The sequence below is a fragment of the Apodemus sylvaticus genome, chromosome 2, assembly GCF_947179515.1.
Source record: "Apodemus sylvaticus chromosome 2, mApoSyl1.1, whole genome shotgun sequence".
NCBI lineage: Eukaryota > Metazoa > Chordata > Mammalia > Rodentia > Muridae > Apodemus > Apodemus sylvaticus.
In genome coordinates, this window is record NC_067473.1 from 22803793 (window position 1) to 22831430 (window position 27638).

Consider the following 27638-nt stretch of genomic DNA (forward strand, 5'->3'; position numbering starts at 1 on the left):
TGTACGTTCAAATGTACAGAGAGATTTTGCTGATTTTAAGGGTTATGTTTGGTGTCCTCCACCCTCTGGCTTTTCACACCCTTCCTGCATCCTCTCTCATGGGGTTCTGCGAGCCCTTTCATGGAGGAACTCCTTGGGGGCACCCTGTTAAGGGCTAAGTGTCCCGAGCTCTCTCACTCTCCACATGCTTGGCTGTGGGTCTCTGCATTTGTTCCGGTCTGCGGTAGGAGGAATCATCCCTGATGATGACTGGTCAAGGTACTGAGCAGCTTCCCTGGCTGCAGTGCCATCCTAAATATTTTTCGGTGATGTAGTTTAGAGTATTTGTTAATGATGCTGAAGATCGAGGTGGGCATAGTTGGTAGATCAAAGTATTGCAAAAAGCCAGAGAGAACGGGGAGAGTAGATGGTGCCTTTAAAAGACGAGGAGAGACTTAAATAATCCTGTAGAGGATGATGAAGAAGTTCAGAAGTATGCTTTCAGTTTCTTATAAATGAAAGGGAGGAGTACTTCCAGAGAGCCGTGCAAATGAGGGAGACGCTGACAGGGTATATAATACTCTCCCAGCACAGGAATGGAAACAGATGATAATTGTTAACTATGATGTGACCAGGAGAGGAGACGGATGCTGACCACCTTTTGGAATCTTTTATTGTTTTGAGACATTGTTATAGAAACAGAATAGTTTTTTCCAGTATCTAAATTAATAGCTTGTTAATTAAATGGTTATTTTGTTTTTATTAATTAATAGATTGCTTATTTTATTATTAATTAACAATTAATATGGACTTTTTTGTTTAAACGAATGTGTTTCCATTTTATATTACATAAGGTAATATATAGTGAACATATTAATGTACAATCATAAAAATGTTACCATTTTGTCAATACACGATGTATATTGGTATATAGCTACTTTCCTCTTCCAATTGTGTCTCTAATCCAAAACTGTGCTTTTAATCAATACTAAAAATTTTACAGATTCATCTTTCCTAATTTGACTAACTCAATCAGGGAACTTTCCTGGGAAGTTCTGGGGTTTGATGAGAAATCATGGCTAGTGCTGATTGGAACAGGTAGACTGGCCAAACACTTCGGTTTCTCTCTGTAGAGTTGTGGCTCTCTCCAAGGGTTCTCTCCCATTTGACTGACTTAGACTTCCTAGTAACACAATGATTGGTCTCTAAGAGCAGGTATCCCAAAGAAGCAGAAGAAGATACTGTGTATTTCTTAACTCAACACTGGAAGTCACATAGTCACCCTCTTTCTGTTGGGCAGGGCAGTCATATATCTCTCCCAAAATCCAAAAACGACATGGACTGTAATTTTAGGAAAGACGCGAGTCAAAATAACAGGACCATTCTTTAAAATCACTACACTGGCTATCTCAACTTTCATTACACCATGTCAGGCTGGTTGACGATTTTTAGGGAGACATCTTCTATCAGCCATCGATTCAAACTCCTGGTTTTATTTCTGTTCATCCAAGGCTCATTGTAGCCACCACCAGGCTATCACCTGTGATGAAAGTGAATGTGTGAATTGTCACCTTATGGCTTTCAGGCCACAGGGCACTTCCTTTGATCACCAGCCTTTCTCCCCCATTTGCACTGGCAAGCTCACAGATGTGTCAGACTGAAAAGACTGCTCAGATTCTGCAGGAGCAGGTCACACACATCTGAGGAGGTGGTGACACTTTGTAAAATCTCAGAATGTTAAGGGATTGTCATAAAATTCAAATTCTGCCTTTCAGGGCCTTTTTATTCCTTCAATTGTAAATACATTTCTACAGGTAAGGGGAAAAAATCTTTGTCCCTAAGAACACACTTTTTCCCCCATACAGGCAGCTCCTGAGATGGCTCCCCTTTAACCGCAAGCACTGAGTTGGACCTAGTGGCTTGTTTCTAGTGGGTAGAATGTGCAGATATGTAGTACTTGTCAGACTAAGTTACAAAGACATTATTATTTCTGAGGCTGGGGGAGGGCATAGCTAGCACTTTGAAGGACGCCCTTTCTGCTCTTGCAGAGGACCAGCATTCTGTTCTCATCTTCCACATGCTGACTCACAGCCACCCCAAGTTCAATGCTACGAAGCCTGTTCCTGACCTCCGCCTGCATTGAGACATGCAAATAGTGTGCATGCATCGAGATAAAATATTCATACACATACAATTAAACAAATTTTAAAAATTGATACTTGAAAAAGTGTCACTTTTTCATTAATGTTCTTCTGTGCCTAGTATGATGTACAAGAGAAAATGAAGACCCCTGGTCAGCCCACTCCAGTCCCATACTTATTATCTCTTGCATTACTTGATTAATAATGTGTTTCCTACCTTGATGTTGTTACTTCCCTTCCCTTCCTCTCCTGAAGAGTTTACCCTTCAGAGTGACTCTCTCTTGACTATTAATCTTTCCATGAAGAACAGCTTCACTTAAAAGGGACCTTCAATCTTCTCCTTCCCAAACCTCTGCAAGGAAACAGATCTTCCCCAAACTATCTTCTCCTCACTTGATCTCTTGAGTCACATTATTAGATAGCTTGATAAAAGTCAGTGGCCGTTTGATTAAAATTCGTCTTATAAAATAATCTACCTGAGTCGATGGGGCATGTCCCTTAGAGAACAATTTCTATCTCAGTCAAGTTAACAGGCTGCTTGACCTTGGAGGCAACCCGTCCTCCATTCCTCCTGCCTTCCAGCAGTGGCAGCCATACATCTTCCAAGCTGTGTGTGTGCCCTGGCAATTTGTATTCTTCCCAGAGTCTCTTTGTTTGTAAGATCAATTGTACTAGAAATGTGTTAAGAAGTATAGAGCGTAAATGTGCCAGGATATTTTTTTCCTCTTAGCATAGTAAGTAATCTAAACAGTGCTTTTCTATTGATGTTTTAATAACTATATGTATGTAGTATGTATGCATGTGTCATCTTCTCCAGGAAAAGGTCAAATGTCAGGATTGGCACACTTTATCATTCGTGTTTGCCTGATCCTATGACCCTGCAAGAACTGGTTGAAGTACTGTATTAGCTACTTTTCTGTTGCTATGATAAAATGGGATGACCATAAGAAAGAGTTTATTTTGCCTTATGGTTCCGAAGGGAGTGTTAGTAATATCCAGGAAGGCATGGAGTATAGAATGAGCAGATACCTGGCTACCTGATGATATTTCACCCACACAAAAGGATCATAGGGGAAGGGGATAGGGAGATGGAGAGGATGATGGGGGGGGTAAGTCTATAAACCCTAAAAGCCCATCTCCAGTGACATACTTCTAGCAAGGGTCTGCCTCCTAAAGATTTCATAACCTTCCCAAACAGTGAGACCAACTGGGGCCAAGTATTTAAACATAGGAACCCATGGGGAGAGGGGCGTCTCTTATTCACACCACCACAGAGGGACATCCAGCCCTTATGCTTAACAGCTACATATTTGTCTAAACACAAGTCATCATTCTAAATACTACCAGTGGCCTCTGTCCTACAGTGACATTATCTGAATCCCCAGCTGCAAGTCTCCTTTCCTTCACCTGTAGTTCCTGCATGGCCCACCTGCTACTTCCCTTCACGTCCTGCTTCACGCTGTTGCTATTGCTACTTTTATTTATGTATTAGTAAACTTTGTATGTTGCAGGCACTGGTGTGCACCTTAACACTACATCCATAGTAACTCACAGATGTATGTAGTAGCCAGTGGAATTTCTTACATTTATTTTCACTCATTTATTTGTTTGTTTGTTTGTTTGTTTATTGTGGTGCTCCATGGCCTCACTATATAAGATCTAATTGTGTAGACCATTCTTGTCTCAAACTCACAGCAGTCCTCCTGTCTAATCTCTTGAGCAATGAAATTATAGATTTGAGTCCCAGTGATCAGCTATCTGTCTTTGCTCTTCTTGAAATGCATACTTTGGAGAAATATGTAGAGTGACTTTAGGAGGCACGTAAAAAAATTAAAAATTTCTTCCTTTACACTTTTCAAAAAATTAGATGTGATGTTGTTTTCCTCAGTTTTTTCATTTGGAGTTCCTGGTTCTAGTAACATCTAATCACAAACAAGATAACATTTAACATTCAGATGCAGAATTCAGTAGAACAAATTACTATCAATTCAGTCTAAGAAAAAAAGCAGTATGAAAGTATTTCATGCTTACCAGGTGAAAGCCAACCTGAGAGGTGTTGATGGTTGAAGAGTAATGCTAGGCTCCTCTCTTGAGTCTCTTCACATTCATGACAAATGAAATAGTGCGCACATCTGGTGTAGAATAATGATGTGTGCACTTCGCAACTTGTGTACTTTCAGCATTTGGGTCAACCGATTTACCACTTGGGACTATGATATGCTCAGAAGTAACAATTTCTATACTTTTAATGACATTTGCAATGTTTCCATTCAATATTCTTTTGGAAATTTTTCTTTTGGATAAAGTGCTACTCTGAGGTTATTAAGAAGCTAAAATTATGGGGATATTAAATATGACTATATTATTTACAAAAATTCTTCTTTGTAGTTATACTTGATTCTAGAGATAAATAATCAGGAAGTGTAGAGAATGGTCCTTGTCATAATTCTGGCCTTCCTGATATGCCACAGTGCTGAACTGGATACAAAATGATAAATTATTAACTTTAGGGAAATTGCAACCACCTTCCTAGTATATAGAAGCAAATGTAAGATAATGTTTGTTCTTTCCAAATGTGTAAGTTCAGTTTTTGCAAAAAATATTTATAGGCTCTCTCTCTCTCTCTCTCTCTCTCTCTCTCTCTCTCTCTCTCTCTCTCTCTCTCTCTTTCTCTCTTTCTTTCTCCATTCCTCCCTCCCTTCCTCCCTCCATCCCCACTCAGTTTTCCTGTGGACTTAAAACTATATATACTCCAGAGAAAAGGATGGTATCCATAATAAAGTGCAGAAAAATGTTGTTCACATAGCTCATTATCTGTTAAGCTGATGGTCTCTTCTCATTAAGTGAGACATGACATGGGCAGGAGAGGACACTTTGACAGTGAAAATATTTTTGCCTGCTACTAACAGCTATGGTCAGGGTGTGAGAACTGAAGGACCATAAATACCAATCTCTAAATGGAAAGAACCAAGAATGTAGCTACAAGTGCAAATTGAAGCATCCAAACATGCGTTCAGGGTAGATGAGATGGCTCTAACCCTAACCCAGTGATGACCACATGGTGGAAGAAAAAATGGATTCTCACCACATCCTGCTTGCCGTATTCATGCTCCCTCCCTTTGGCATATACTAAATAAATTTAATAATAATTAATAATAATAACAAATAGTAGTAGTAATAATACAACTCTAGTCTCTGTACACTGGAGCAGGGCTTGAAATAGGAGGATATTACTGATGATTATTCTTCCTTGGTAGTTAACATGGTGTGAATTGGCTGAAATGAAACATTCATTTATTTGTACAGACCTGTATCACCCTTACTTCCAGAAGATGCTTGGCCACATTGTCCCTCACATAAAACTCAGTAAGATTAATAGAAAATAGTGTTTTGCCTTGGAGTTTTAAGATCAGAATGATCTATTTCTTTCAAATGTAAGTGGTTTGTGACCTGTAGAGATACTTAAATATCATTATTATTGTTTTAGCATTTTTGATATTTTGTTAGTTTGCTTTAAGACAGGGTCTTGGGTATAGAAGGCTAACCTCAAACTGAACTACTGTTCTTGTTGCCTCTATATTACAAATACTGGGACTGCAATTCTGTAGAAAACTATTCTTTTAGCATTTTTAAAAACTAACGAACGAATGAGCTCAACGACTCAAATAGCTTTGATTTCCCAAATACACACACACACACACACACACACACACACACACACATATATCTTTGAGTTCTGGTTTCCAAAGTAGTTATTTTGTTTATGACAATGCAAAAAAATTCCAAAACAACAAATACACTGGAGGGTTAATTTGGGTTTTGTTGTTGTTGTTGTTGTTGTTGTTTTAATAAGTCAACTGCTTGCTGTCCATTTGCTCAAACATTACTGAGCTGAATAAAGTTTGAGAACTGCTTTTGACTCACTATGCCCATAACTCAAGAACAGAGTTTGACAAATGTAGAGGGTTTAGTGCTCAAAGCCTTGTATCCAATCAAAGACGTGTCTTGAGTAGATTCCATCAACCTTCCTGTCAGTATCTCCCATCGTTTCTGACGTGATCCTCCCAAGAAGCAGTCATGCTGCGTTTCTGCATAGTGCTCATTCAGCGTATGTTTTTTCTGGGGATGTCAGCCAGGCCTGATGTACCAGGCCTGGTGCTTGTAGCACTGAGATCACATCCAGGAAAGCTTTAGAGGGGTGTGGCTATGTTGAGAGTCATAATAGTGTCAGTCATTCTTTAAGATGTTGCTATTGTGACCGAGTTATTTATTCCTTCCACGTAAGCTTTTGCTATTTTGGCGGTTGCTCTGAGTTTCAGGACAGCTTTCAGCCATACTTAGGACATATTTCAGAAAGATCAAAAGATAAAAAATTGTCTTAAGAGATTCTTGAACTGTTGCTGGAGTTTTTCTGTCAAAAGCACTACCTCTTCATTCCTTAGAGGCTCAGCCAAGCCTCCATAGCAGGCTAATTAAGAAATGAGTAATTGTGGAAAACAGAGAGAGATTTAGTCAATGTGGTCACACTGGAAAGAGGACTACATGTGGTGAGTCCAGCAGCCACAAGCCCTCTTCCAGGCAGTGATGTGAGGTTGGGTTTAAGAGGAGAGAGTCAGGGCAGAGCGAAGAGGAATGCTTAGCTGGTCACGGTGCAGCGTAATGATCTGTCTGGCTCTACGAACTGTTCCCTGGAAGCCCTGGCATCTCTGTTTCTTATGAGATGATTACTTCTAGTCTACAGTGGAGCCTTATGGTGGTGAATAATAGCCTCCAGGCTCCTGTTTCTTGGGGACAGCTTGAGTCCCAAGTCACAAACATGTTTATCCATCAAGCTGTTGTTTCTGAGACTGAAGATGACTCAAGAGGAGCCAGGCTGTGGTACACATTGTCATTCCCAGCACCCACTGGAGACAGAAGCAGCAGGATTTCTACACATTCCAGACCAGCCTGGTCTGCATAGCAAGTTCCAGGCCAGCCAGAGACACTTAGTAAGACTCTGTCTTTGAAAAAGAGTAATAATAAGTTTTTAAAAGGTTGAGGCAGCACGAGACCAGAGATAGATAAAATATGGTAAGCTTGGCAGGGATTCAGTGCCTTCAATACCCTGAAAATGGGTGGCATTTCCACAGAGGCCACTATGTTTAGTGACATTTTTTTTTAAAGATCAGCTGGAAGCGATTGACCCAGAATGCTGCTCTGGGCTTCAGGAAGTCGTCAGGTCAGCATATTAACTGAGAGGATTGCACATTGGAAAAATCAATGGGTTTCTAAATCTCTTCAACCTAGATTTGTTTCATAATATGTAACTGAATCAGCAAGCAGCAATATTGCTTTAGTCAGTTGGTTGCTATAGACTTTCCTTATAGTCTTGAGATCTGAAAACTCTTCAGATTAATATTTCCTTCTATGTTGTTCAGCAAGTTTTGTTAAAAACTGCTTCCATTTCAATGTCTTTTCTTTTGTTCTAGTTCATCTATTTATGACAAAATTTTATCGCAATGAAATTGGCTTTTAAATACTGTAGAGACACAGTATGCTGTCTAGGATGACAGATTAACTACCTTCTTTCTCCCCTCCTGGAAGCCTGGTAAGAATTTGAAGGCATATCTTGGCTGATAGCTTACCCCTAAGGTCTGTGTGTTCTTCTAAAAAAAATAATGAAAAAGGAATTTTACCCCTGCTACTGATTCTCAGTGTACATAGCTTTGATAATACCAGTCTGTCATATTGGATGAAAAATAAAACATTTACTGGGGAAGGAAAGAAGAAATCAAATGATGAAATTCTCTCCATGGCTTGTTGTAGCCAAACCTGCTGGGTAAACGATCTAATGAAAATGGAAATAACCTTGAAGGAACCTCCAATAATGGCTCTACTTCTCGATCTTTTTGTTTTATTGGGGAAGGCAATATTTTTCTCAAAGTTGAGCATTCCAGTCTTTTTATCCTTTTTTTCTGTTCATCTCCGATTAGTATGTAATCCTACTGAACACTCAGAGGAAAATAAGGATATACTTAGTAATTCATGAGTTCATCTCTTGGCCATGTTCATGGAACAAAGTTCACTGACTTGGATATAATGCATTATATCTATTAAAATAACATGGCCATAATATGCTAACTGTCAAGCGCTTAAATCTGATAGAGATGTGAAAAGAGCCCCTTCTATGTGTTATGAGATATTAAAGCCAGGGGGGAACAATGCAGCTGGAGCTTTTATTATAAAGGGATGGAGCTCATGGTCCAGGAGATGAACATTTATAAATATGATAATAAACATTTTAAAAGAGAAAGCTTAGAACAGAATAGTAAGACTCACTTTCTTCAACTATACAATGAGGTTAGAGTGACTGTAGCTTTCAAGAAGGAGGAGGAGGAGGAGGAGGAAGAGGAGGAGGAGGAGGAGGAGGAGCAGCAGCAGTGGCTTGAATAGTGTAGTTCCTCTTTAAAATGAAATTTCACTAATAATCTTGAGAGACTCCCAAGTCCTACCCCTTTGACTCCTGCCCCTACCATGCAAATGAACATTTAGGGAGATAATGGTCTGCCAGGAACATCCCATGAGAACCACTAGAATTGTTCAGCTTTCTCCACCATATTTAAATTTTTGTCTTAATATCTCTAACAGTTAGAAATTAAAGTCAGAACGTTGCCTGTGTGTCTCAAAACATAGTTTCCATGAAAGTGTTTATTATCACTTTCTGAGTTCCTTTAGCTATTTGTTATTCAAATCAATGGTGCTGCATAGATAGGCATTTTAATCCCATAGTGTTGTATTCCATAGTTCACAGTTTGGCATTCCTGTTACTAATGCTAATTATAAATTAAATCAACAAATGTTTGTGAAACGTCTACCCGAGGTTGTTTATTTTGATAGGACTCAGGAGATAAGTCATTGGCTCTCTATCTCCATTGTGGCCAGGGAGAAAGCCGAGGACGTATAATATGGTAGCCCATAGAAACAGCACTGCGGCCTCTTCATGCCTAATAAGAATACCAGATATAACCTTTCTTGATTGCCACTTCTGATGCATCACAGAAAATAACTCACATTTGCTCTCCACATTTTAGTAAATGGCAGTGCCCATTGAAACTAAAGCCAGCAATTTAAGAATCACTCTAAATTATCGCCCTTTCCTTATCCTAACCTAGTAAGCCAGACGGCTCTCTTCATTCTATTCCTAAACTGGACGTTGAGTCGGCCCACTCTTCACCATGCCTTTTTCTAAGATCCTGTTCTGTCTCCATTGTCTCCACCTCAGCTCCCCTGCCTGCATGCCTGAGCACTCTCATTGTCACTGGCTTCTAACATGCATTAGTGAGTCTATAAGTTTGTAGACTTCCGAAGAGACGACAATGGTGTGTCTCAGAAAACAGATGATTAATTTCATCTGTGTGATGCAAACTGTAAAATGCCCCCAGGCTGTGCGCCACATTTTCTCCAGCCTTGGCATGTCTCCTGTCCACAGCCTCTTGCTCTTTTGGGTACTGCCATCGTTTACCTGGTTGAAACTGAAAAACTACTGCAGCACTCAGGAGCCTTTACTTAAGGACGTGATCTAGAGATCACTTGGTTTCTCTCATAGAATTTTGTTCAGAGTCCTGTAAAATAATATAAGATCATGATAAAAGAAAATTCAAAGAAAATTGTTCAAAGAAAATTCCTGAAGATTGTCTGCCTAAAAGAGAAAATAGACAATGGTTATAAGTAAACTTCCACATGGGGTGGTTATTCAGAACGTCAAATTACATTAACAGCCTTTAACAACGTTTTCATTGTACTTTGATTAAGATATCAAACAGATTCCTCTGAATACAACCCATCAGAATGTGTGACAGTTGGCTAAAGCAATGCTTTGAAGTATTTTACAGCATTTAAAGCTTACACTGGGAAATGGAAAAGTTTGACATCAGTGATTTATGTGTTTATTCTGTGAAGTAGGAGAATAGACGAGAATTAAATCAAAGGCAATGAGAAAGAAAACAATAATAAATGTCAAAGAAGAGATATGCAATTGAAAGCAAAACTAATTGAAAACATCAACAAAGTCAAGAGCGATCAACACCTAGCTCCATGATGGAGAAAACAGAAGAGAGGTACTCACAGAGCTGGGACAGGAGAAGCAAAGGGCTGGATGGGAGACAGAGCTTGTCGAAAGCTGGTCTACAACTGCAGGTCAGAGACTGGAGGCTGCGAGTCTCAAGTCTGTGCCCTTGGCCTGCTTCTGGCAGTCAGAGAAATGATGCTGGAGAGGCCTACATGGCTGGAAATGGAACATCATTAGGTGGCCAGTGCTCTGCTATGGTCTCCTGACCCTACATAGATCAGACCTAACTCCTTTCTCCTCTAGGGTCCCTTCCACATCTTCTACCCAGAAAAGTTGATAGCTTCAGGAACGAGGGAAGTATAGCAGCTTAATAGCACTGCAATGAATTCAGAGATAGTTTGTAAAAAAAAAAAAAAAACTATTTTATTTTCATGAACATTCACTGAGAATTTCAACAGTTTTTTTTTTCTTTTTCAAACACATGTGAATACATATAATGTTATTATTGACTAACAAGTGACAGAGCTGGGCTTACATACCATGGGTTAATGGTGACAGTTCTATGTCAGGAAAGATTGCAACTCCAGCTCAGTGGACTTGCAGTCAGGGAGCCATGGAATATAAACAATTCCGACTGAATTTGTTGCACTTGGATGGGATGACACATTCTGGCAGAACTTTAAGGTTTAGGATTTCACATTCCAGGGTGTGGCTGCAGTACCATTCTGACACAGAATTAGCATCTCTAATTAATGTTATATAAAACAGAGGCTGGGGAAGCAGACCCATCAGGGATTGTTCCTTGTAAGGCAGATAGTATTTTTAGGACCAGCGTGGATCTTTCTTTTCGTCCACATGGCGCTCAGCAGATGGTGCTGTGGGCGGCTGTGGTTTAAGATCTGAAGTAGTTCATAAAGACATCCAGTCTTATCCTAGTCCCCCCCTAGAGGCAGTGATGACTACAGACTAGTCCAGACAGCCCTACCCAAGAGCGTGCCAGCAATCCCTGTGGGTGGACCCTGCTGCACCCTGCAGACAGGCAGTGCCCTGGACAGCAGGATGGTTAGAGACAGCTTGTTTCTGCCTGCTGGCTGTGCTCAGAATAAGCATAGCCAGGCCTAGTTCAATATGAAAAAGAACTCAGAGTTTTTCTACCCATGGCATTCCTTAATTCTTAAAAATAAATCCTAAGGCTGAAATCATCCTTCTCTAGAAGTTCCCACTTTGAATGATTCTTAATATTTTATTCTGCCTGCTGTATAAGCTATATCTGTCCAGAGTCTTAGACAAAGGAGTAGGGCAAAGGTGTAATGGGGTACAGGCCTTTGCATGTGCTTTTATTTATATACCGCAGAGAGCACATGATCCCCTTGACGTAAATCTCTTCTAGCAACACTTGTATCATAGATTCGCTTTCTTAATTTGGTCACGTCCCATCCTTGTTATTATTCGCTCTCTAAATCAATAAACGGTTCCACTTGGTTTGATCCTGTCTTGTCTTTTGCTGCTTGTGTCTGTTGCCTTGCTGTGTCGTCCAAGCCAAGCTTAAACTCCTCATGACAGTGCTGCCTGATCCTCCAGCCTCAGCCTTCTGAGAGGTGGGATTTCAGGCACTCAGCGCCACACCTGCAGATCTTGTCTTCTTCTATGACTTCCTAGGTTAAAAAGCACTCCACATCCCAGTAGACTTCAGAAGTGTGTCTATTGAGCAGCCAACCTTCGTCAGCGGTTTTACTAGATAAAAAAGCCAGTGTGTGCCCTTTCTCTCATTCTCACAGCCGGTTCCTAAATAGCGTGCATGGGAGGGTGGTATCTGTGCTGATTTCCAAACGTGCTTCAAGTGTTTTTTCAGCATGTTTTTCGACATAATCCAGTCATGGGCAGTTTTCTTACTCATTTCATATAAATCTTCAAATTTTGTTTTAGAAGCTACACGTCAATCCACTCTGTGTGGGTGTATTAGACAGGGTTCGCTAGAGTCATAGAACTTAATGGAAATTCTGTATAGTAAAAGAAATTACTGAAATGACTTACAATCTGTAGTCTGACTAATGCAACAATGGGCAGCTGTGAATGGGAAATCCAAGAATCTAGTAGTGGCTGGGTCCCATGAGGCAGAGTGTTTCAACTGGTCTTCTGTATAAGCTGGAATCCTGAACAAGTAGATTTCAAAACATGTGCTGGGAAGCAGTGCAGGCAGGCAGAAAAGAAAGAGGCCTTCCTTCTTCCATTGTCCTTCTGTAGGCCTCCAGCAGAAGGTACGGCCCAGAAGAAAGGTGTGACCACCACACCGGGACCTAAGCTGTTCTTGATTTGGAACTTGCTCTGTCCCGGGCTGGCCTTGAACTCAGAGAACTATATGCCTTTGTCTTCTGGGGTTCAAAGCATGCACCACCTTGCCTGGTCCCAAGTGTTTCATGGCTACTCTGCCTCAAGATACAGATCAAAAGCGCGTGTCTTCCAGGCTCCAGATCTGGATCACATGTGTGCCCTCCATTTCTGGATTGTAGTTCATTCCAGATGTAGTCAAGTTGACAACCAGGAATAGCCATCACAGTGGTTGAATCGTTAGCCCTATTACTCCTGAAGATTTAGGTTGTTCTCCAGTATCTCACTATCATGAAAGAAGGAGCCCACTGGGTCAGCCCTGATGCCATGTCCAGAGCTTTCCAGTCTAATGGTTTCTTTGCAGAAATGGTCCAGGACCATTGGTGCATCCCCAACATTCACATTTTCCTCAGATAATTCTCTAAAAGCACTGGACTGGTTTGCACTTCCTGTCAGCATACCCTTTCCTGCCCTACATTTATGCCAGGGTTGCCGGCTTGTGATTCAGCTTTCTTTCCCAACATGCAGTGCACCCACTTCTGCAGAAGCCTGTTTATGTCTCAGATAATTTGCCAGTGTCACATGCTTCCCTGGAGAACAGTATTCAGCACAGACCTTCCTGGGGCTTACATCCTCATGTGTTGTGTTCTGGCGAAATGTGAACTACATCCTAAATTAAACAGGGTCAGTCTTCTTCATCCTGTGGCATAGAATACTAAGTTCTGATAGGCATTTTCTAAATACGCAGAACACTGCTAGACACATTTATAAAATGTATAACAACCAGATAACTGTTACCAGTAATTGGCAGTCAAACAAATCCGCCTCAGTTACAACTACCCACCACAGCAGCAGAATAAATGTTATTTTTCCCCTTTTTTCCCTCCCAGATGAATAGAAGCCTCAGACTCATTTCAGCTGTACAGAATGAAAAAGCCTTCAAGCTACTGCCTGTCAATAATCCCTTTTTTTTTTATTCTATAAAGACAATATAGCCCAGATAAAGATAGTCAGGGAGAACAGGAGAGGAAAAAATAAAACTCCTGACAACTTCTTTATTTTCATTTTTACATGTGGGTTTTTTTTTCCTAATTTTTAGCCATCTGTCATCTGTGGTTGATATCTTTTCACAAATACAATTTTACATTCTGATTTGTTTATTTCAAACAGTTAATTTTGTTAGACACCCCACGTAATGGTTTCAGCCTTACAGTCTGGGAGTGATGGATGGGGTCTTTTCCTCAGAACGGACCTGCACTTCTTCAGATGTCCTGTCAGTAGCTATGTGAGTACTCATTCTAGGGACAGCATAGCCTCACAGAGCACAGGGGACAAGGGAAAGGCTAGGAGAAGGCCAAAACACTGCGACTTTGTAACATTAGCCACTAATGGAGGTCTTTTTTCTCAGAAGGTTGTAATCTAACACTTTACAGAGCTCTGTTGACTAGAGGTGTAGCCAGCCAAGGACCTGAAATTGTGAGACTTGTGTGAGAGTGGGATTCTCAGAATAATCGAGGGTGAGAATAACATAGGCAGGTGAGGGAAGTGGACACAGCCTCGCCTCACAGCAGCTCCTGCTCTGGAGCTGAGTCTGGGAAAAGGCCACCTGAATTCAGCCTGCAGTGACTTTAGTGTTTGTTTCTTAGGTATCTGTTAGCAATCTTGCTTGCTCCCCTCCCCCACTCTCTCCCTCTCTCCCACCCTTCTTCCTTCCTTTACAGATGCATTCTGTCTCTGAGATACCTACTTGACAATGTCTCCCCTAAAAGCAAAGGTTATGTGTATTAGATTGTGCCATAATGAACAGAGACGATTTGCAAATATAAAAGCCCCTTCTGTTATTAGTTTTTGATTTGTTTTCTCCTTCCTGGATACTAATTTCATAGAGGACTTGAATATTTTATAGGTAAAACAGGGAGGACATTCAGTTTACTAGAGTGTATGAAACATTTCTTTAACAAGCATGCAAAGTTAATGTACACTAACATCTCCATTTTAAAGCTGTGACTTTTTTTTTTGCAAATTTTTCTTTTGCAATTTTTTTTTGGTTTTTTTTGTTTGTTTTTGTTTTTTGGTTTTGGTTTTGGTTTTGGTTTTTCAAGACAGGATTTCTCTGTGTAGCCCTGGCTGTCCTGGAACTCACTCTGTAGACCAGGCTGGCCTCGAACTCAGAAATCCACCTGCCTCTGCCTCCCAAGTGCTGGGATTAAAGGCATGTGCCACCACCACCCGGCTTTTTTGCAAATTTTAATTGCTTCATTGAAGTATAATTGTCAATTGTAAATTAAATGGTGTAGCTTGTCATGGAGTAAGCCTGTCTCAATGGCTATATATGTGATATATATATATCCATCCCTGTTATTCAAGATGGTGTGTGTGTGTGTGTGTGTGTGTGTGTGTGTGTCTGTGTCTGTGTGTGTCTGTGTGTGTCCAAGAAAACTGTGCTGATATTCAAGACTATATTTAACCTCCCCAAATTTCATGGGGATAGAAAGAAAGGGCCCAAGTGCAGAGAAAGAAGAGAGACAGAGAGAGACAAAGAGAGACAGAGAAAGAGACAGAGAGACATAAAGAGACAGAGAGAGAGAGAGAGAGAGAGAGAGAGAGAGAGAGAGAGAGAGAGAGACCAAAATATCTGGATTATATAGGGAAGAGCCTCTGGGAGAAGGGCAGCCCAGGGCAGTTCAGGATAGGAGGCAGGGTAGCCAAGTAGGGACTGAGGAATGAGGCTGGGAGAACTTGGAGGCCAGGTCTGCTTTGATGTGTAAAATATGCACCTCAGATCCTTGCCCAGGGTCTGAAATCAAACATCCCAGCCTTTTGTTGATAATAAATGAATAGGGGTAATAAGGGTCAAGGTACTCATCTGTGACTACCTCCTGCTGGCATCCATGTGTGGGTTTTGGGGTGTGGGCAGAAAGCTGGAATGTTGGCCCAGTCTGGGAAGAGCTATTGTTTTACTGCTGTCCAGGCTGTGGGACCATCTGGGGGTGTGGGGGCGGTGTGCAAGCACAGTTGAAGCAGTCTGTGAGGCTGGGCTGAGGCACCTGTGGATTACTGTTTTGGTGTTGTCCTAGATGGCGATTCTGAGAGAAAAACTGGATGCTAGGGGCAGAAGATAAAGTTTAGGAAGGAAAACATTTTCTTGAGTGTACATTTGAAACTCCTAGGCCCATAATCAGAGTTGGAGGAGGAGTGGAGGACCAGAAAGGGAAATAGATCACACCCTCAGGAATAGGCAGGTAGGGAGGGAAACACAAGATAAGTTCATTGATAACACTTAAGTCCATTTGACTTGTGAGAAGCAGACTAGTGAATTCCCTGAAGCTTACAAGAATCCATTTAAGTTTACACCCCATTCCTTCTTTCCCCTTACTCCAGGCAGCCTGTTGTCACTAGAAATTAATTTACATATTCTAAATCATGGAGAAATACAACCCACATGTTCTCTCGTAGAGGGATTCTGGCTCTTTCATAGGATCTAATTATTCTGACATTCATTTTGTTTCAACTCTTATTAGTATTTATTTTTTATTTTGTGGATATATACCACATTTTCTAAACATTTACACACTGGTAGATATTTGTTTCTAGCTATTACAAATCAAACTGATATTAATAGTCAAATGTCTTTGCAAAATAATTTATATGAACCTATCTACTTTTCTTTGAATAAAAATATGCTAGATCATATGGTAGAGCCTCCGATCTTGCCTGTTAAAGATCCTAGCCTGGAAAGATTGTTCAGTAGATAAAGGTTCTTGCAGGAATCCCATGGTATATGTGAAACACAAACTCTTTTAAGTTGTCTTTTGAATTCCATATGTGTAGTTTGGCACATACACACGCACACATAAATAAGTAAAGACAACTTTAAAAGTCCTGACTGTCTAATCTCTAAAGTTGTTATTCTTTTTATATTTCCATAAGCCATGTAGAATAGATAGTCTACTTAGCCAGCAGCAGTGTGTGAGGATAGTTAGTCATATTGGCCATTAGTGGTAAGAGTTACAGTCTAGCAGACCATAAAACAGTGTGAGAGAGTTGCAGTGTACCTGGCCATCAGCAGTGCATGAGAGTTACAGTGTGCCTGGCCATCAGCAGTGAAAGAGAGTTACAATTACAGTCTACCTGGCCATCAGCAGTGTGAAGGAGTTATAGTCTTTCTGGCCATCAGCAATGAGAAAAAGTTACAGTCTTCCTGGCCATCAGCAGTGAAAGAGAGAGAGTTACAATCTACCGGGCTGTCCAAAGAATTTGAGGGTGACAGCTGTTACATCTCTAATTTTAGTAAGCAGGCACTTGTGTCTAATAGTGACTTTCATTTGCATTTTCCTAATGACTATAGTTATAAAATTTCTGTGCCTATGTTTGTCAACAATATGTCTTCTTTACTTAAGTTTCTGTTCAGATATTTTGTCTCATTTTTATTGGATATTTGCTTTCTAATCATTGGGTTTTGAGTCTCTATGTGCTCTGGCTAGAGAACTGCAATGGATAAAAAGCTTTAAAACAGCCTTTATAGTCTTTACATTTGCTTAATAGCTACCTTTGAAGGTCAAACTTGGTAAATATGTATGTATGTGTGTATATATATATATATATATATATATGTATGTATGTATGTATTTAGAAAATTATGTATATATGTATATACAAAATAAATAAAAATAAAGTATATTTTTCAATATCTTTAAAATATCTTTATATTTTATACATCATTTTATATTCTAATTCATTTATTTTTAATTAGATTATTTAATTTTAAATTTTATTTTATAATTTATTTTAATATAAAATATAAAATACATTTATATTTAATTATTTTAATTAATCATCAAATTCCCAGTGCCTACTCAGCAGCTCACGACCATCTATAACACTAGTCCCAGGGGATCTGCCTCCCTCTTCTGGCCTCTTCTAGAACCTCATGTAAACATATTTTTGTATTTAACCATAAAACATATATTTATATATAATACATTTGATAAATATATTTTGTAAATACATATTTAAATTTAAATATATATTTATATAATTACATTTTTTGGCTGAGGGCCACTGGGATGGCTCAGGGGCTGTTCAACCCTATGAACCCACATAATTGAAGGACAAACTGACTCTTGCAAGTTGCTTTTCTTGACCTCCACATATGCACTGTGGCATGTTCCACTCCAGACACGTACAAATATTTATATTATTGTATATTCAAATCTCACCTTTCTGGGGCCTGGAGAAACGGCTTAGGAATTAAGACCCTGGTTGCTCTTCCAGAGGACCTAAATTCAAGTCCCAGTGACTGCATAGCAGTTCTCAACCCTCTGTAATGGTAGTCTCAGGGGCTCTCACTCTCTCTCCTTGCCTTGTCCAGCACTGCGTGTCCATTGTAAACAGATGCACCGGTGAACCGGTAATAGTAGTTAATCTGCTCTAAACTCCCTGCTGGCAGCTGTGTCTCCTCACCACTGCCACAGTGTTGTGGATTGTCAAATGAAACACACACACACACACACACACACACACACACACACACAGCCTTATTTTTAATATGCTCTAAAGCAGCTCAGTGTCTAGGCCACTCCATGGCTTCCTCTTTGCTAGCACCTCCCCTCTGATCCCCCCTGCATTATTACTTACCTAAATATGTTTGCCGCCTTGGTTACCTGAGACCCAAACAGGGCAGGGGCCGCTGTGGCTGCTCTTCCCTGGCTTTTACATGGTGTATGCTTTCTTCTCCTGCTTCCTTTGCATGGAGATTCTAAAAAAAATCCTTCCTTTTCCCTGGGTTCCATTGCCCAGGAAATCTAAAGTCCCTCCCCTGTCTCACTGCCCAACCTTTGGCCATGGGCAGCTTGAGACAACTAGAGGCAGGGACTCTTGGAGTCTTACATGCAAATGTGCAAATTCCCATGTAATTTGGGAACCCAATTAACATAATATAAGCAATAAACCTAATCCACAACACACAAGCAGGCAAAACCCTACACACATGAAAGTAAAAGAAAAGGTTAATAACTTTCTAGTGAGAGCATGTTAAAATATGAATTTTTTGTGTGTTCATATTATATACTCTAGCCTTTCTAAACTACACTTATTACTATAGCCTTTTAAAAAGATTTTGTGGGGCTTAAGAGATGGCATAATGGTTAAAAATATTTGCTGCTATTGCAGAGGACCTGGGTTTGATTCCCAGAACCACATGGTCACTCACCATTGTAATTACAGTATAGATTTTGCCTCTCTTCTCTGGCTGCCTTTAAAATGTGCTCTTGTTAGTGATTTTACTTGTAGCATGTTGACTTATGTTTTCCATCAGATTTTCATGCTCCATATTCCCTCAGTGTCTTGGTTGTCCATAGTTGTTATGAAGTTCGAAGACCTGTAGGCCATGGATTCCCACCCGGCTCGCATCCCCACACTGTTTCTCCAGATCAGAAATTTAACTGGAGGATCAAGAAGGCTGAGTCTGATGAAGCAAGACTTTGCTGATACACTCCTCCTAGACAAAGGGGTGGAGAGAGCAGCCCTTGCGGAAGAAAACCACAGGGCTCACTGTACTACCCAACAGTTTAAAAAAAAGAAAAATGAAATTTTAAGTTGCATGACTATGGGTCCTTTGATTTCACTGATTGTCCCACAAGTCACCCACACTTTATTTTCCTTTCTGTTTTGCCTCTGCACATTTTTGATCTGCCTATCAATGTATATCTAGCCCTGTGTCTTCAGCTACTAGTACTTTTCTTCTCCAGTGCCTAATTCAACAGTAGTTTCAACCAGCATATTATTTGCCTCTTAGATCATAGGTTTCATTTCTAGAAGTTTAGAGGAAATCTGTTCTCTGCTTAATATAACATTTCTTTCAGCTTTTCAAACTATGGGATGCCTGTAATAGTTTTCTTTTTACAAACAAACATTCTTTATTTTGTTACTATTATTTATATTTTAGTCTTTTCTTGGATCAGTATGATTGATTCAATTCAATTTTCTCTTCCTACAGGTTGTATTTTCTTTCATCTTTGAATGCTTAATCAGTTATTTTGCATCATTGCGGCTAAACACCTGACAGAAACAAGTTAAGATGAGAAGGGTTTCTTTTGGCTCATTATGTCAGAGGCTTTAATCCATACTTTTTGGTTCTGTGCACTAGGAATAGAACATCAGGCTGACAGGGGTGTGTATGACAGAGGCTGTTCTCTACATCCTACATGGACAGGAATTAAAGAGCAAAGAGATACGGAAAGAACCACTGATACAGCCCCATAGGAAAGAACCACTGATACAGCCCCATAGGAAAGAACCACTGATACAGCCCCTAAAATCTGCTTCCTGTAGCTTGTGTCTCACTGCTGCCCCATCAGGAATGACATCATCTCATCATACTATAAATCCATCAAAGGACTAATGTGTTGGTTACATAAGAGCCCCCACAATCTGATTAGCCCTTGAAACAAAACAACACAGAAGAGACAAGGTAACCTGGGCTGATTTGGAATGCCTAGCCTGCCCTCTTTAAGAAGGACTGTACTTTGTTTCAATCTTATACCACCACCCCTGGAGAGAGGGGATACCTCTCCAGGAAATCACAACTGTTACAATGGCATGCATGGGAAAACAAAGTCTATCCAAGGGACATAGCTAGAACCAAGCAGAGAGAAAAGGGAGTCTGGAGGGCGAGGACCATTGGAGCCTGTAAAAGCTCACCACCCTCTACCCAAGACACCAGTTGTGCCATCACAAATACTGGGCTTAGTTTGCTTCACTGCTTCCATGGTTGTTTTTTAGCTGACAGTCACAGTTAATTGTCACACATTCCCGATATTCTTTATACAGTTGCATGGGTCATGGGTTCTGTTTTATTATATTCTGCTTATTTTTAACCTCACCTCCCCACCCAGATCATTTTCAGCTAATTTAGGACAAGTTCAAATAATGTTTAAAATTTTTATCTTTTTGGCCTTGCTTTGGAACTTTGGCAAACAGGACCCAAGAAGCATGGAGATGAGTGGTCCTCAGCCTTCCTAATGCTGTGACCCCCTACTACAGTTCCTCAGGTTGTGGTGACCCCACGCATAACATTATTTTCATTGATACTTCATAACTGGAGGTTAACTACTGTTATGAATCATAATGTAAATATCTGTGCTGTGTAAAGCAACTCCTGTGAAAGGGTCGTGTGGCCCACAAATTGAGAACCACTGAGCTAGACTAGATGAACTCTGCTAATACTGAGTCAAGCAAGACCCTCCTTGCAATTAAAAGCAATGCCCTGTGAATCATAGAGTTTTGTCCCTGTTCTTTCAAAGTGTCACTTTGGCATTGAAAATAACTTAAGTTATCTAGATGGAAACCGGAGTTTCTAGGGTATTTCACAGGTGCCATTAAGAAGGGATCTTTCCCCTGTTAGCCTGTGGATCCTGTTCCCCTAACTGGGCTGCCTTGTCTGGCCTCAGTGAGAAAGGCTGTGTAATCCTGCAATTTCCTGAGGTTCAAGGGTGGGTTGAAACCCAGGGCTTCCTCCCCTTCTCAGAGGAGAAAAGGGGGTAGAAAGGAGGAAGGGCTGTATGGGGGGAGACTGAGAGGAGGGGCAGCTGCAATTGGGATGTAAAGTGAATACCTAGTGAATTAATTAACTAAAGAAATGAAGAGATCTTACTGTTGACCACGCAGAGAATCACTATTCTCATGGCGTTTTTTTTTCTTTGTCCCCTAAATTCATCTTGAAGTTTTGGGTTTTTTTGGTTTTTTTTTTTTTAAAAAAAAAACTAATAATAAAAGATTATGAGTTCAGAGAATCTCAATGTCTGTTATAATCACAAACTTTATGTAACAGGATTATGTGAGGTAACAGGTAATTAAGACAGAGTCTAAAGTGGTTTATTAGCCTGGCACAGGAGAGAATACAGGAGATTCTTGCCATCCGGCATGGATCTGTGACTAGTAAAAAGATGTTCAGAATGAGAAAATTGAACTACAGAGTAGGTGACCTCATTTTATTATCCGTTATAATTACAGATGTGTCGAAAGTACTGCACCCAAATTTGAGTGTTAAAGCTGATGGCATTTTTGGGAGTTGCTAAGGTATTAGAGACTTAAGACATCACACTGGATGGTAATTTGTCTCCTTCTGTTGTCTCTGTCACCAGACTTCACCTTCAGTTTGTATTAATAGCCCAATGATGATGTTTCTTTCTTTGAGGACGTATGTTAGAACTGCAGTTCCTATTTTCCTTCTCTTCCCATTATGGCTAGGAGTAAGGAGACAGAATTTAACAGCAAAATAAATTTGCTTTTACTGGCATTAAACCACCCATCATTTTTTCCCTCTTGCATTTCCGAATTAGTTTATATTTTAGGGATTTCCTCTTTTGTAATGCAGTACTTTATGGACAGGAAAATTTGAAACATCTAGAACAGAAATCGAGAATGCTGTATGCGAATGTCTGTATATGTATCAGTCAAAGCATGGGATCATCTTGAAAGTAATGGTCAAGCCCATATTTTTCCTTCAGTATATGTCGATAAAAATTGCACCCCCTATTCTCATTAGGAAACCATATGTTGCCACCAGGGCAAATGTGTAAGAAATGAACAAGGTAATATTTGAAACAGCCTTAGCAGACGTTAATTGCTATTCAGCTCCAGTAGTCGCTGTCTGTATTTCTATTCGCTGTGCAGTGTGATTGGAGATATAGCTCATAGTATATGCCTAGAATGGGTGAGGAACCTGGATGTGGGGAGCATCTCAGCTTCCAGAGCCTGACTGACCATCTGCCTAGCTATATAAACCAGCCATTTGCAAGACGCCTGGTTATCTGGGACGACGGCTCAAGCCGTCTCCATTCTCAAAGTCTATGATTAGTTGCTTATCCATATGGAAACCTTTATTTCTTAAAATTAGGTTTGCAACCGTGCTGGCTGTTGTCACTCATTTCTCATTCATATACTTAGTCCTTGTCTCTCCTGAGACCATGTCCTTGCAAATTGTGTATAATATGATCTCTGACTTTCCTAGTGTCTACTGCTTCCTCTTGTAGCCTTTAGCTTTAGAGGAAGTCCTGACAGTTCAGTCTCTTTGACTAGATCTCACTTACCCAGTGTTTTTCATGAAATCTCCCTAATTTTTTCCTTTTATTGAGCCCTGACCCCCTCCTCGAGGTACTCCCTATTTTCTCTGTTTTGTTCATGTTCTTTTTTTTTTTTTTCTTTTTCTTTTTTTTTTATTATTCGATATAATTTATTTACATTTCAAATGATTTCCCCTTTTCTAGCCCCCCCACTCCCCGAAAGTCCCGCAAGCCCCCTTCTCTTCCCCTGTCCTCCCACCCACCCCTTCCCACTTCCCCGTTCTGGTTTTGCTGAATACTGTTTCACTGAGTCTTTCCAGAACCAGGGGCCACTCCTCCTTTCTTCTTGTACCTCATTTGATGTGTGGATTATGTTTTGGGTATTCCAGTTTTCTAGGTTAATATCCACTTATTAGTGAGTGCATACCATGATTCACCTTTTGAGTCTGGGTTACCTCACTTAGTATGATATTCTCTAGCTCCATCCATTTGCCTAAGAATTTCATGAATTCATTGTTTCTAATGGCTGAATAGTACTCCATTGTGTAGATATACCACATTTTTTGCATCCACTCTTCTGTTGAGGGATACCTGGGTTCTTTCCAGCATCTGGCAATTACAAATAGGGCTGCTATGAACATAGTAGAACATGTATCCTTATTACATGGTGGGGAGTCTTCTGGGTATATGCCCAGGAGTGGTATAGCAGGATCTTCTGGAAGTAAGGTGCCCAGTTTTCGGAGGAACCGCCAGACTGATTTCCAGAGTGGTTGTACCAATTTGCAACCCCACCAGCAGTGGAGGAGTGTTCCTCTTTCTCCACACCCTCTCCAACACCTGCTGTCTCCTGAATTTTTAATCTTAGCCATTCTGACTGGTGTAAGATGAAATCTTAGGGTTGTTTTGATTTGCATTTCCCTAATGACTAATGAAGTTGAGCATTTTTTAAGATGCTTCTCCGCCATCCGAAGTTCTTCAGGTGAGAATTCTTTGTTTAACTCTGTACCCCATTTTTTAATAGGGTTGTTTGGTTTTCTGGAGTCTAACTTCTTGAGTTCTTTATATATATTGGATATTAGCCCTCTATCTGATGTAGGATTGGTGAATATCTTTTCCCAATTTGTTGGTTGCCGATTTGTCCTCTTGATGGTGTCCTTTGCCTTACAGAAACTTTGTAATTTTATGAGGTCCCATTTGTCAATTCTTGCTCTTAGAGCATACGCTATTGGTGTTCTGTTCAGAAACTTTCTCCCTGTACCGATGTCCTCAAGGGTCTTCCCCAGTTTTTTTTCTATTAGCTTCAGAGTGTCTGGCTTTATGTGGAGGTCCTTGATCCATTTGGATTTGAGCTTAGTACAAGGAGACAAGGATGGATCAATTCGCATTCTTCTGCATGCTGACCTCCAGTTGAACCAGCACCATTTGTTGAAAAGGCTATCTTTTTTCCATTGGATGTTTTCAGCCTCTTTGTCGAGGATCAAGTGGCCATAGGTGTGTGGGTTCATTTCTGGATCTTCAATCCTGTTCCATTGATCCTCCTGTCTGTCACTGTACCAATACCATGCAGTTTTTAACACTATTGCTCTGTAGTATTGCTTGAGGTCAGGGATACTGATTCCCCCAGATTTCCTTTTGTTGCTGAGAATAGTTTTAGCTATCCTGGGTTTTTTGTTGTTCCAGATGAATTTGATAATTGCTCTTTCTAGCTCTGTGAAGAATTGAGTTGGGATTTTGATGGGTATTGCATTGAATCTGTATAGTGCTTTAGGCAAAATGGCCATTTTAACTATATTGATTCTGCCGATCCATGAGCATGGGAGGTTTTCCCATTTTTTGAGGTCTTCTTCCATTTCCTTCTTCAGAGTCTTGAAGTTCTTGTCATACAGATCTTTCACATGTTTGGTAAGAGTCACCCCAAGATACTTTATACTGTTTGTGGCTATTGTGAAGGGGGTCATTTCCCTAATTTCTTTCTCAGCCTGCTTATCCTTTGAGTATATGAAGGCCACTGATTTGCTTGAGTTGACTTTATAACCTGCCACTTTGCTGAAGTTGTTTATCAGCTGTAGGAGCTCTCTAGTGGAGTTCTTTGGGTCACTTAGGTAGACGATCATGTCGTCTGCAAATAATGATAGTTTGACTTCTTCCTTTCCAATTTGTATCCCTTTGACCTCCTTATGTTGTCGAATTGCCCGAGCTAGTACCTCAAGTACAATATTGAAAAGGAGAAAGGGGGCAGCCTTGTCTGGTCCCTGATTTCAGTGGGATTGCTTCAAGTTTCTCTCCATTTAGTTTGATGCTGGCTACCGGTTTGCTGTATATTGCTTTTACTATGTTTAGGTATGGGCCTTGAATTCCTGTTCTCTCCAAGACTTTAAGCATGAAGGGATGCTGAATTTTGTCAAATGCTTTTTCAGCATCCAATGAAATGACCATGTGGTTTTGTTCTTTGAGTTTGTTTATGTAGTGGATTGTATTGATGGATTTCCGTATATTGAACCAACCCTGCATTCCTGGGATAAAGCCTACTTGATCATGGTGGATGATCGTTTTGATGTGTTCTTGGATTCGGTTGGCAAGAATTTTATTGAGTATTTTTGCATCGATGTTCATAAGGGAAATTGGTCTGAAGTTCTCTTTCTTTGTTGGATCTTTGTGTGGCTTTGGTATCAGCGTAATTGTGGCTTCGTAGAAGGAATTGGGTAGTGTTCCTTCTGTTTCTATTTTGTGGAATAGTTTGAAGAGTATTGGTGTTAACTCTTCTTTGAAGGTCTGGTAGAATTCTGCACTGAAGCCATCTGGTCCTGTGCTTTTTTTGGTTGGAAGACTTTCTATGACTCCTTCTATTTCTTTAGGCATTATGGGACTGTTTAGATGGTCTAGTTGGTCCTGATTTAATTTTGGTATTTGGTATCTGTCAAGGAAATTGTCCATTTCCTCCAGATTCTCCAGTTGTGTTGAGTATAGGCTCTTGTAGTAGGATCTGATGATTTTTTGGATTTCCTCAGTTTCTGTTGTTATATCTCCCTTTTCATTTCTAAGTTTGTTAATTTGGATACTTTCTCTGTGCCCTTTGGTCATTCTGGCTAAGGGTTTATCTATCTTGTTGATTTTCTCAAAGAACCAGCTCCTGGTATTGTTGATTTTTTGTATGGTTCTCTTTGTTTCTACTTGATTGATTTCGGCCCTGAGTTTGATGATTTCCTGCCTTCTACTCCTCCTGGGCGAAATAGCTTCTTTTTGTTCCAGGGCTTTCAGGTGTGTCATTAAGCTGGTAATGTATGCTCTCTCCATTTTCTTTTTGGAGGCACTCAGGGCTATGAGTTTTCCTCTTAGCACTGCTTTCATTGTGTCCCATAGATTTGGGTATGTTGTGTTTTCATTTTCATTGTGTTCTAAAAAGTCTTTAATTTCTTTCTTTATTTCTTCCTTGACCAAGGTATCATTGAGTAGAGTATTGTTCAGTTTCCACGTGTATGTGGGCTTTCTGTTGTTTCTGTTGCTATTGAAGACCACTTTTACTCCATAGTGATCAGATAGGAGGCATGGGATTAGTTCGATCTTCTTATATTTGTTGAGGTCTGTCTTGTGACCAATTATATGGTCGATTTTGGAGAAGGTACCATGAGGTGCTGAGAAAAAGGTATATTCTTTTGTTTTAGGATAGAATGTTCTATATATATCTGTTAAATCTAATTGGTCCAAAGCTTCAATTAGTTTCATTGTGTCCCTGTTTAGTTTCTGTTTTCCTGATCGGTCCATTGAGGAAAGTGCAGTGTTGAAGTCACCCACAATTATTGTGTTAGGTGCAATGTGTGCTTTTAGTTTTAATAAAGTTTCTTTTACAAAAGAGGGTGCCCTTACATTTGGGGCATAGATGTTCAGGATTGTCAGTTCTTCTTTTTGTATTTTTCCTTTGACCAGCAAGAAGTGTCCCTCAGGGTCTCTTTTGATGACTTTGGGTTGAAAGTCAATTTTATCTGATATTAAAATGGCTACTCCAGCTTGTTTCCTGAGACCATTTGCTTGTAAAATTGTCTTCCAGCCTTTTACTCTAAGGTAGTGTTTGTCTTTGACCCTGAGGTGTGTTTCCTGTAAGCAGCAAAATGTAGGGTCCTGTTTACGTATCCATTCAGTTAGTCTGTGTCTTTTTATTGGGGCATTAAGTCCATTGATGTTAAGAGATATTAAGGAATAGTGATTGTTACTTCCTATCATTTTTGACGTTATTTTTTAAATTTGAATGCTTAACTTCTTTTGGGTTTGATGAAAGGTTACTATCTTGCTTTTTCCAGGGTGAAGTTTCCCTCCTTGTATTGGTGTTGTCCTCCTATTATCCTTTTTAGGGCCGGGTTTGTGGATAGATATTGGGTAAACTTGGTTTTGTCATGAAATATCTTAGTTTCTCCATCTATGGTGATTGAGAGTTTTGCTGGATATAGTAGTTTTGGTTGGCATTTGTGTTCTCTTAGAGTCTGCATGAGATCTGCCCAGGACCTTCTAGCCTTCATAGTCTCAGGTGAAAAGTCTGCTGTGATTCTGATAGGTCTTCCTTTATATGTTACTTGGCCTTTTTCTCTTACTGCCTTTAGTATTCTTTCTTTGTTTAGAACATTTGGTGTTTTGATTATTATGTGACGGGAAGTATTTCTGTTCTGGTCCAGTCTGTTTGGAGTTCTGTAGGCTTCTTGTATATTCATGGGCATCTCTCTCTTTAGGTTAGGGAAGTTTTCTTCCATAATTTTATTGAAGATATTTGCTGGCCCTTTAAGTTGTAAATCTTCACTCTCCTCTATGCCTATAATCCTTAGGTTTGGTCTTCTCATTGTGTCCTGGATTTCCTGGATATTTTGGGTTACAAGCTTTTTGCATTTTGCATTTTCTTTAACTGTTGAGTCCATGGTTTCTATGGAATCTTCAGCATCTGAGATTCTTTCTTCTATCTCTTGTATTCTGTTGTTGATATTTGTATCTCTGTCCCCTGATTTCTTCCCAAGGCTTTCTATCTCCAAAGTTGTCTCCCTTTGAGTTTTCTTAGTTGTTTCTACTTCTGATTTTAGATCCTGGATGGTTTTGCTT

General features: G+C 40.0%; 1 protein-coding gene and 1 non-coding gene across 3 annotated transcripts in view; both read left to right on the forward strand.

Annotated features, from left to right (window-relative positions):
* Positions 1–27638, forward strand: part of Cdk14 (cyclin dependent kinase 14) — a 557511-nt gene that overhangs the window by 356001 nt on the left and 173872 nt on the right. The window lies entirely within an intron of this gene.
* On the forward strand, positions 18938–19065 carry LOC127679524 (small Cajal body-specific RNA 4). Its single transcript, XR_007976825.1, has one exon. It is a non-coding gene; the product is annotated as a small Cajal body-specific RNA 4 (non-coding RNA).